Below are 11349 nucleotides of genomic sequence, written 5' to 3'. Positions count from 1 at the left end.
AATATTCTCCTCACCTGTGCAAAGTCTCACAGTGCAGGGAGCAATAGAGAGGAAAACTCCAGTGCCTTCAGTCTGTGCCATGTGGGGTCTGGACTGGCTTGTTCTTAGGATTGTCCAGACACCTTCGATGAGGTGATATTCCTGCCCGCTGCCAGTAGTCCTGCTGCTTCAGACTTCAGACAGCCAGGGTATTTGCATGAGGAGGTCCAGGAAGGAGCTCTCCACTCTGGCAGGGAAAGTGAAGGATCTTGAGCAACACTGGGGTTTTACACATGCTAAAAACAAGCCCTGTTCAGTCTCAGAAGAAAGTGACTCCTTTTTGCCTTAAGCATGGTATACACCAAAATGATATGGAAAACCGTGTGGGTGGAGATGCGTCTCAGAGGCCCCCTTCTCCTGAATGCAGCTGTGCTGGCTGTGTTCAGCTCTATGATGCTCTGCCGACTTTCGGGAGATAAAAGTGCGATGTGAGGAGAACAAGGCTGGCAGCACAGCACAGGGATGTTCCTACCCTGGGGTGCCTTTCAGAACCTCTGCCAGACAGATGGAGGTAGGAGAGCAGCCTCAACGACTCCCAGGATAAAACTTTAGCCTGGGTTCTCCCTTTTTTACCTCCAGAGGAGCGCTTTCAGCTGCTATGAACATGACAAAATGGGAAACTCCAGGCCTACGCCAGCCAGGCCCAGACTCGGCCCATCCCAGGTTCACCCGGGGAGAGGGTGGCAGGTGAAATGTTGGTCCCAGGCCACGTCTGCGGGAGCCTCCCCGGCCCGGGAGGAGCACGGGAGCAGGGCGGCTGCCAGCCTTCCCTCACGGAGCAGGAGGCAGGGCCGGCAGCCTCCGGGCTAGGCCTCCACCTGGCGCCGAGCCACGGGCGGCCTTTCGGTTTCGTTTCTGGCGGGCTGACAAACACGTTGGTGTGGCCATGGCAAAAGCTAAGGAAGAACGTAGAAAGTGTTGCAGCCTGGAGGAGGAACTCTGCTGTCCCATCTGCCTGCACAGGAGCCCTGTGTCACTCAGCTGTGGTCACAGCTTCTGTGAGCAGTGCATCCAGGAGGCGCTCGGTGCCCAGCAGCAGTCCCAGGCCCCGTACCCCTGCCCTCTGCGTGAGGTCCAGCTGGGCCCATCCTGGAGCTGCACGAGGACTTCCAGCTGTGCAGCAGCGTGGAGACATTTCTGGCCACCAAAGGGAAACGGGACGAGGTTTGCAAAAGGTTTTTGATGTAAGGAGTTAGATTTAGTTAGATTTGATTATTTAGTTAGATTTGATTATTTGGCTTTGAATTTTTCAAAAGCTAAAACTTTCCAGTTATGACAAATATTTTGTGGAAAACCTGAACTTTCTGGTACCATTTTTATTCAAGAGGCATAAGAATCTGGCATGTGTGCCTGTTGAGGCCATTAATGGGTGCTGGAGGTGTGAAAACACTGCTAGAGGCAGGTGAGGAGTAACCAGCATCCAAGGTACCAGAGCTAGGCAGCAATATCCAGACTGTCTCATCCCTGAAGAACGAGCTCTAACGTCACCCCTGACGGCAAAGGGTGCTGGGACATTCAAAAATTGGGACACACATTTGGCAAAGGCCACCTGGTTAGTCAATACTAGGGGATCTGCCAACCGAGCTGGACCTGCCCAATCAAACCTATTACGTACTGTAAAAGGGGATAAAGTTCCTATAGTGCACGTAAGAAACATGCTGGGTAAAACAGTCTGGGCTACTCCTGCCTCAGGAAAAGGCAAACCCATTCACGGAATTGCTTTTGCTCAGGGACCTGGATGCACTTGGTGGGTAATGCAAAAGAATGGGGAGGTCCGGTGTGTACCTCAAGGGGATTTAATACTGGGTGAGAATAGCCCATGAGTTGAATTGTATTATGTTAATTATTATATAATACTGTATGTCATCACTACCATGATTGTTATATACCATAGATGAAAATGGTGATTAATTAGAATGTATTGGAAAGAGTGCAACCTGAGCATGATGTAAATGGTATGGAATAAGGGGTGGATATATGTCCTGGTTTCAGTTGGGATAGAGTTAATTTTCCTCCTAGTAGCTGGTATGGTGCTATGTTTTGCATTAGGATGAGAAGAGTGCTGATAACGTACTGATGTTTTAATTGTTGTAGAGCAGCGCTTACACTACGCCAAGGACTTTTCAGCTTCTCGCTCTGTCCTGCCAGCGGGCAGGCTTAGGGGTGCAGCAGGAGCTGGGAGGGGACAGACCCAGGACAGCTGACCCGAAGTGGCCAAAGTATGATATTATGCTATCATACATTATAATAGCACTCACTTACTGTAGTATCTTTTAAAATAAACAGCTGGGTGAGTAAGTACCAGTATTCTGCTGATCTCCTGAAAAGATGGTTGCTTATTACCTTACCCTCAGATGCCACAAATGCTGACAGATATGAAAACCAAGGATTTGGATCACATTAGGCACACATGAAGATTGGCAGGAACAGAATTTAAATGGATAAAGTGTGATTTATTCGTTTAAAATGAAATTTACTTATTCAAAGGGAAAGTTATTTATCTATTAACCTACCACATACAAAGTCACACATACAAAAATTAAACATTGACTTGAAAGACTTCAAGAATTATATTGGTTTTGCATTTATGCCCTATCTTTATGAGGAGGCAAGTAAACACAGTTTATTGTAGGGCTCACTGTAAAGACACTGGTGCTGAGGAGAGCAGGCAGGTAAAAGGTATGCTTGCCATTTTACCACCTCTATGAATGGCCAGTTTGTTTTAAAACTATTCATGCTGATTCCATGTTACAAAGTTCAGTGCTCCTTTTTCCTCCTACAAGGATGTCCTGTCCTGCACTATGAACCATCTGTGGGAACATAAAAATGCTCTAGCTATCGCCCTTGGGAAGCTTCAGCGAAATGAGAATCAGCTCAAGGTTTGAGCCCAGGTCACAGCTAATCAGAGCATCTTCCCTCCGAGTTTTCTAAGAAATAAGTGATGGTCTAAGAAATCAGTGGACGTCACCTTCAGCAAGTTGTTCTGGGAGAAGCACCTGCAAAGACACTCCAATAATTGATAAAATTATCAGACACAGCCCAGTATAGGTCTGTGCAGCTGATGGTGGTCTTGGGACTGCTCTGTGACAGCAGTTTCAAGCCAGGGCTGTACAGGGATGCTGTGGCTGTGTTATGAGGGGACAAAGACTGCCTGTGCAAGGCTGACTGGCAGCAGGTGACCTCCACTGACTGCACTGCTGTGGGCTGCCTTCCTCATCCCATCTCAACCCCCTGGAGAACAGTCAAATCAATAGCCCACAGCTCTACTGCATTTTCACTTACATTTATTAAGGTCTCAGGATCTAGCATGGCTCACTCACAATAATTAATTCATTAGGAGGAATGCTCCTTATGAAAAATACTGGCTATTATTATTATTAGACCTGTAGAATAAATATGTTAAGCAAGGAACATAGAAATTTCTAGCTAGAACAGCAATCAAATCAGGAGGAAAATTCAAGTGTCATCTTGATGCCTAGCTTCTTGGACTATAACTACAATTAGAGAAACAGATAAATAGGAAGAGGTACCATCCAAAGTTGGGAAAACACTGATGTAATAAACTACCAGAAGTCAAGTTTCTCATGACCTCCCAATAGTTCCATAGAAAGAACCAGCTGGGAAACAACACCATTTTTTGTGGTTGACTTCAGTCATTTGCACTTTACAGTTTGTACATAACATTACATATATTTTACAGTTTTCTATCTTTTAAATAAAAGTATACAAAAATAAATAAAGTGGGTTTTTCAGTGCTTACCAATACGGTTCTCACATTGCTAGCTGAATTTTGTCTGATATTGTTACTGTAGCAGGATAATTTTCATACCTCTCTTTTTAATCCAATAGTCTAAACAAACACTTATTATATGCTTCTTTCTAAAGCCAGTGTAAAGGTCAGATGCAAGCCTAATTAATAGAGACTCAACACTGAAGTGCTGAGCTCCTGAGCCACTGCACCATTTTGTTATCTGTTCATTTAGACCAATACAAAAAGAGGGACTTCTCAGCTGCAAAAGCTGTTCAAAGAGATGAAGACACAGATAAATGAGAAAGAGAAGATCCTCAGTGACATTCAATCCATTGAGGAATCACAACTGGCAGATATTGTCAAACTGAAGAAGTAAATGGAACAGAAGAGAGGTGAGGCTGTGGTGGGTTTACTCAGGTGGGCGGCCGAGCTCCACCACAACCGCTCTCTCACTCCCCCTCCTCAAAGAGGAATGGGGAGAAAATGCGATGAAAAGTGCTCAAGGGTTGAGCTAAGGACGGGGAGATCGCACAGTAATTATCATGACGGGCAAAACAGACTTAGTATAGGGGGACAGTAAGATTTATTGCCTATTACTAACAAGCTAGAGAAGCGAGAAACAAAGGAAAGAAACCAAAAGCACCTTCCCCCCCATCCACCCTCTTCCACCTCCTCCCCCCGAGCGGCGCAGGGGAACGGGGGAATGGGGGTTATGGTCAGTCTATAGCACTTCTCCACCGCTCCTTCTCAGTCACTCTTGTCCCCTGTGCTGTGGGGTCCCTCCCACGGGACGCAGTCCTTGCTGAACTGATCCAGCGTGGGCTGCCCACAGGCAGCAGCTCTTCAAGAACTGCTCCAGATATGGGTCCGTACCATGGGGTCCATCCCTCAGGAGCAAACTGCTCCAACCTGGATCCCCCACGGGCAGCAGCTCCTGCCAGGTCACCTGCTCCTGCGTGGTCTCCTCTCCACGGGCTACAGGTCCGGCCTGGAATCTGCTCCGGCAGGGGTCTTCCACAGGCTGCAGTCTCTGTCGGTGCAGGTCCACCTGCTCCACCGTGGTCTCCTCCACCGGCTGCAGCGTGGAACCCTGCTCCACCGTGGTACTCCATGGGCTGCAGGGGGACAGGCTGCTTCACCATGGTCCTCACCACAGGCCGCAGGGGACTTCTGCTCCGGTGCCTGGAGCACCTCTCCCTCTCCTTCTTCACCGACCTTGGCGCCTGCAAGGCTGTTCCTCACTCCTCTCACTCTCCCAGCTGCTGTGTGGCACAGCGTTTTTTTTCCCCTGACTTAAATGTGCTCTCACAGAGGCACAAAACAACATCACTTATTGGCTCAGCTCTGGTCAGCAGTGGGGCCCTTACCAAACACGGGGCAGCTTCTAGATCCTTCTCACAGAAGCCACCCCTATGGCCCCCTGCTACCAAAACCTTGCCACATAAACCCACTGCAGACACTGTGCAGCATCTTCAGTCCTTGCAGAAGATCAGACAGCAACCAGACACTTTCCTCTTCCTCAAAGTAAGCAGCTGTTCTTCATGCATATGCCTATTTCTCAGCCAGCTGCCCTTTCTGGAAATCACACTGAAGATTTTTTTTTTTTGGCAATCCTATTTGTAGGAATTTAAACTGGCACTGAACAGGTATCTTCCCCCTGAAAACGTTTGTTCACTTGTTTTCTCAGAGATGAAGACCATAGGGTTCAGTTTACAAGCAGCTGTGTATTTGTGACACTCCCATACTTAAGTTGCAGTGAAGAGCCCTTGGCTACAGAGAAAACTGTCTCAGTTTTGGTGCTGTTTGTGGACAAGCTTAATAGCTTGACAGGTTTATTATGTCTTCTCTTGCAAGTGATACATTTAATTTATAGCTTATCACTTCCTAATTGATGTGTGTGTGTCAGCTGTAGTTTGATGGTGCAAAATCACACTGACAATAAGTTACAGGTTGACTAGGGATTTTGCTGCAGCAATAAACTCCTCAGTCTTACAAAGGGCTGGCTGTAACAGCTAGCTGGATTTTAAGATGTCATCTCTGTACCTTGCACAAATTAAAGCTGCATTTGAACTTGGATTGTAAGGATGACTTTGAATCACTGTGTACCTAGGGGCTGTGCTGGCAGCAGTGCAGTCCATTACTCATAGCTGTGCCACAAGTCAAAATCTAGCCTGTGGGATCAAAGTCATTTTCCAGAAGCCTGGAGACCTTTTAATATGTCTGGCATTTTCTTTCTATCATGACGGTCATTGTGCTAGAACAGTAACAGCCTACCTGCAATAGGTCAAAGCACTGTTCGCACAAGAATGTTGGCTAAATGGCTCCCCCTTTCTCATTTTCAGCATTTCAAAGTTCCTTTGCAAGTCCGGTAAGTAAGTGATGGGTAATGCCAAATAAATTGCTACCTACAGCAATTGTGACTCACTTGACCTTAACAGAGGCCATGCTGCATGTTGCCAAAGCACCCTCCTCTTTGCAGAGTCCTTAATGAAGGAGTTTGCTAACTTTCCAATGCTATATGGCTTTCCATGGTGCAATACCTGTTTGCATCCTAGGATTGAGAGTCTGAGTTTCAGCACCCGCAGGACAGACACGTCAGTGAGGCAGCTGGATCAGGCCAAGATCAACAGGTACCAGCTGCTGATGTGGGACCATGCGTCCCGCCTGGACTTGCTGCAAGCTGGGCACAGCAAGTGCCCTGCCCTGACCCAACGGCAGCACGCGGCCGAGCACTGGCACAGACCCTTCCCTCAGCACCCACTGCTGGCTCCTTCCCTCAAGGGTTTGGAGTGAGAGTTCAAGTGGGATTTGGGGGTTTTTTGAGTGCAGTGTGAGGTGATGGAGAGGGGAGAGGGAAGGGGTAGCAAGACCATTTCTAGGGTTCCAAACCTTTGTAAGGCCAGCTTCTCCTCCCTCTGCCCTAGCTCCCTGCTCCCAGCTGCCTGCCAGGCACTGGATACCCAATCCCGGTTTTGAGAAACATCCTCTTTGTTTGCCCACCACCCCCCCCATCGAATTTATCCCCGCCCACGAGACCCAGGTGCACAGTACCAAGTCCCACGCATGAATGCATTGCCAGCTTTGTAAAACGTTCTTCTCAATCTTATCTGGGCCAACTCACTAACCAGATTCAGTGGGACAGGTTAAACCTTTTCTTTATTTATGAAATATTTCTCCAACAGTTGTTCATTTAAGGACTGTACATGCTCTGCTTCCTGTGCTTTGGTCTCAGGAAGGGCCAGGCAGATCCTAGAAGGTTGTCTTTTATCTCAGAAGAGGGGAGTCAGATCCATTGATGTCTCTTATTTTGTTATTCCCAAGATGTGATTCATGTTTTGCAAGGCACTAACATCCACTGCTGTTTGTTTACAGTGGGGTTTCAGTTGCTGGTATCTCTTCAAACTGGAAGTGTTCAAAAATACTAGCTATTCCTGAGGACTCTGACACTGGGACTGTGAGTCTTGCAGAGAAAATCTCTCACCTAAAAATGCCAGCAACATTTTGTTGCATGCTTCTCCTCTCCTCGATAGAGGTGAGACCAGTGGGAGTGCAGCCTCTGGGCACAGGGCACAGTTCACAAAATCTGCAGAAATCTGTGGGAACTCACCAGAGAAATCATTTATCTTCAGTTTGAGGGAGAGGCTGGTTTTGCTTCAGTACTTGGTAAAAGCCTGAGTCTGGGAAAGACCAAAGAGGGGTTCCCACTGAGCAAGCCTAGTGCCTGAAAGGATTCCCAGACAAATCCACATGCTACAGGAGATATTAAATCTGTGAGCACTATTACTTTTCAGATATCAGTAATACTCAAACAGATTTCTGCTGGGTAGGATGTGGTACATTTTTTTTCTGTAAGCTTTTCTGAAGAAAACCTATTTAGAAGTTATTTGAAAGATTTAATTGCTGTTTTTCTGCAACTAAAATTCAGTTCACATTTTTTTTTTTTTAATTCAGAAAAGATGTGGTGCTTTCTTCTCCACTTTTTAATTTTTGGAGAGGAAAAAAGTCCATTCTGACAAATATTTCTTATGGTATGATTGATGGTAAATCTTTTACTTTTACTTTGGAAGGGATATGTTTGAGAACAGCTATATAATGGGGGTTTGAGGACAATGTCATCTTGCCCTAACTGCGAACGTATTTGTTTTACCACACACATGTAAGAGACCACAAAAAAAAAGAAAAAAAAGAAAAAGAAGAAAAAAAAAAAGCTATTAAATGGAGTTTGAATTACACAGTGCAGCTTAACTTTGGGTAGTTGCTTTGACTTTAAGAAAGCCAGCCTCAAATCTAGAGATGTATCTTCAAGTCATGGTACATCGCCATTTGTTCGTCTTGTGAACTTAGTCTTTTACTGACATATTAATGTCTACGTTGTATTCAGAACTAGGCTCAAAACATGGGAGGGAGAAGAATTTTTTTTTCCTAAGGGAACGCAAAATTGTAATTGGAGGCAACTTGTCAAATACAATATTAGTACAGCAAAAAAATATTGCTTTATTGTTTCACTAAGTAAATCTTTTCCATCTCATGTACTTCTACAGTATAAAACCAACTGAAAGGATGAAATGGCAAACATGAACAAAATGAATGGTTCACATACATAATGGTCCACAAGGAAAAAAAAAGCCAAAAAAAGTCAGAACTGAGGGGGAAAGGAAAAGTTAAACATTGTTTAAAATGTCCTCTAATTCCGGGTACCTGCCAAGTGCCTTGGCTTCCCCTGCATACCTACTAAAGCAATTCCATAGCACATGCACATTTTGTAAAGAAGGATTAACACAAATATAAGAAAATCTCCGACAGCTGCTGGCTTCCAGACCATGGTCCACGTTGCTGCTGGTCTCCACTTAGAGGATTTACAAATGATATGCGGCGCCCTCAACACTCCCAGTAAAATGAGAACAGTTTGCCTGGTGAGTTCACACAAGATAAATCACTGAAAATAAGAACACTTAGGATAAAGAAAATAAAATTCGGCATGTAAGGAATGAAACTCATTTAACATCACAAATGGCCTTGGGAAAGGGACTCAGCAGATGCACCTGGTCTTCTCAAGGAGTTGTTGTAGGAACAGTAATAATGTCTGTGTAAAGAGCCATTCCCTTCATTATTTCCATAGCCTTGCTTTCCTTTGCCTCTTCCAAGGACTGGAAGGTGGGGAACTCGGCCAGGGAGGCACGGGGCTGCATCCACAGTGGGGCCATGTGTGGGGCAGTGCATGCCTGGCAGCAAACATCCCACACGCAGTGCTGCTCCCGGCACAGTTCCCAATGGGCTCGGATTCTGGTGCTCTTCCTGCACGACAGATGCTTTATCACCACTGCATTTTTGAAGCATCCTGGACTGGAGGGATGGGTACAACTTACTACTTGCAATAGCCAATATATACCTAATTGTAGGTAGTAAAAACAATAAAAGCAGCAAAACCCACTTCAGATTTAGAGCGACGTATCTGTTCAATGTTTAAAGGGGTTGCCGAACTGTGGTGGATCTGCAGCCCTTGCTCTGCCGCACACTTCAGCTGTCAGCATAACAGAAAGCACGCGGCCACATCCTGGGAGCTCAGCAGCAGCTCAAGGTGACTTTGCAAATATTCCCTACTGCTCCAAGCCAGTGGGACACGAAGGACAGCTGCTCTCAACCACTCAAATGAAGTAGAAGAAATGAGCCTGTTCCTCGGCTCTTTCATTACCTAGGCTTCTCCCTGACTGCCAGGTACTTATCGCTTTCACCCTGGGTGAAAGAACCGTGACCAGCCAACGCAGCCCAGCTCTGCTGCTGCAAATCATGGCGGAGTGAGAGGTTTACTCGGCGCCGTATTTGAAGTAACTCCTCCCCTCCTTGTCTCTCTGCATCTTTTATGTAGGCTACACTTAGGAAATGTCAGCACCTCTGTATCCCAATCTGCAATACCACTTCAGCATTTCCCCAGCATAAACCCATGTTATAAACATATATTCCCATGCCTCCAACCACAGGATGCTGCGGGAGAGCCAGGGTACTGCTTTTCCCCTCTCTAGCAGAGTGAAAGGCAACTAGCTCCAGGATGCTGAGAAACTCCTGCTCTCCTGGCATGTTCTGGATAGATAGCTGCCTCCTCGCTTGCAAGCTGCTCTCATTTTTTTAACATCATTTCTGACAGTCTTGGAAAAAATGATGCTACTGTCCCCAGGAAGGATGAGGTACTGACTCTGCCTTTCCTCTAACGCCAGCTATTGGCTTCCGGAAACTCCAAGCCCCTGGTAGAAATTTCTGTGACCTGTTTAGAGAAGGGTCCTCCCAGAAACCTTTACCATACACAGCTGTCCAGTTCTCACAAATGGAGTCACATTCACAAGAGGTGTTCAGAACAGCTAGGAGCAGAAGCCAAGAAGAGTACTTCTGAATCGGGCTGGGATAAAGCTGTTTGTGCTTCAATGAAGAGCTCTGCAGCCCTCACTAGGCAGTCTGAATGCTGCCTTTGAAGCACTGATCACAGATAATACAGTACCACACTAGGATTAAAATACTTAGATTAACTAAAGCCAACGGGATTTATTGGCCAAAACTAAGACAATAGTTTTCTGGAACTTGCCTATCATCTAATTTGAAGGGAGAAGTCCATGGAGCTCTTCATTGCTAGGCTTACTGGACTCGAATTTGTGGCTGATGTAAATGCTTGCCAAAATGGCACAGAAGGAGGTGGCTCTATAGTAGGCTAAATTCACGTGATGCAGGAGATAAGGACTTTATAACAGCCGCTATATGGCAAAAGCAAAGGATTTCATTTCAAGTAGCTTGGAAAAAAATACATTTTTCAATACTGCCACAGGCTCACAAAGCTTGGGGATGAAAATTAATATTTAGGGATCCAGTTTTTCTGAGTTAGATAAAAGGCTGATGCTGCAGTTTATTTCCCCATATGTTTGACCTGCTTTAGGATTAGCAAAAATGGACTCCTCTGAATTTCAGACTAGTCATACTTTTAATATTCCTTGGATTAGCCTTGAGGAAGCAAAGAGAAGTGAAAGGCTTGATGAAAGCCGTGTAAGTGTAAGAAAATACACTGGAGTCCAGTAATTATTTAACTAGGCCTTCTATCCCACAACAATGCAAAAAATTTAATACCTAATTAATTGTTGATTCTAGGAGACCTTATTGGACTATGGCATACATTGAGAGTGCAGCAGTTCTGCACAGCTATTTGTACAGAACACTCTTTCTTGATAGCAACACAGCAGTGAGATATGTAGTCCTGAGATACGGACAGAGCTAATTTCTTTCTAATATCTTTATGACTCAAGTATTTAGATTACCTACGGACTCTGATTAATTACAGCTTCTATTATTTATTATGCTCTCTTCACCCCACCCACATCAGTTTACTTGGCATTGTCACATTTTTGATGGAAATCTTTAGAGAAGAGTGAAGTACCTGATTTTATGGCTCTTCTTTTTTTGTTTTGCCAAGCATTGTGTGATGTGGCTGAACTTATAATCAAATACATAAATAAAGTGCATTTCAAAAGCTAGAACACACATTTTTCTGTTACTTAGTCTGACAGGTTTTCTAAACAAGT

The sequence above is a fragment of the Cygnus olor genome, chromosome 14, assembly GCF_009769625.2.
Source record: "Cygnus olor isolate bCygOlo1 chromosome 14, bCygOlo1.pri.v2, whole genome shotgun sequence".
NCBI lineage: Eukaryota > Metazoa > Chordata > Aves > Anseriformes > Anatidae > Cygnus > Cygnus olor.
Note: the sequence above shows the minus strand (reverse complement) of the source record.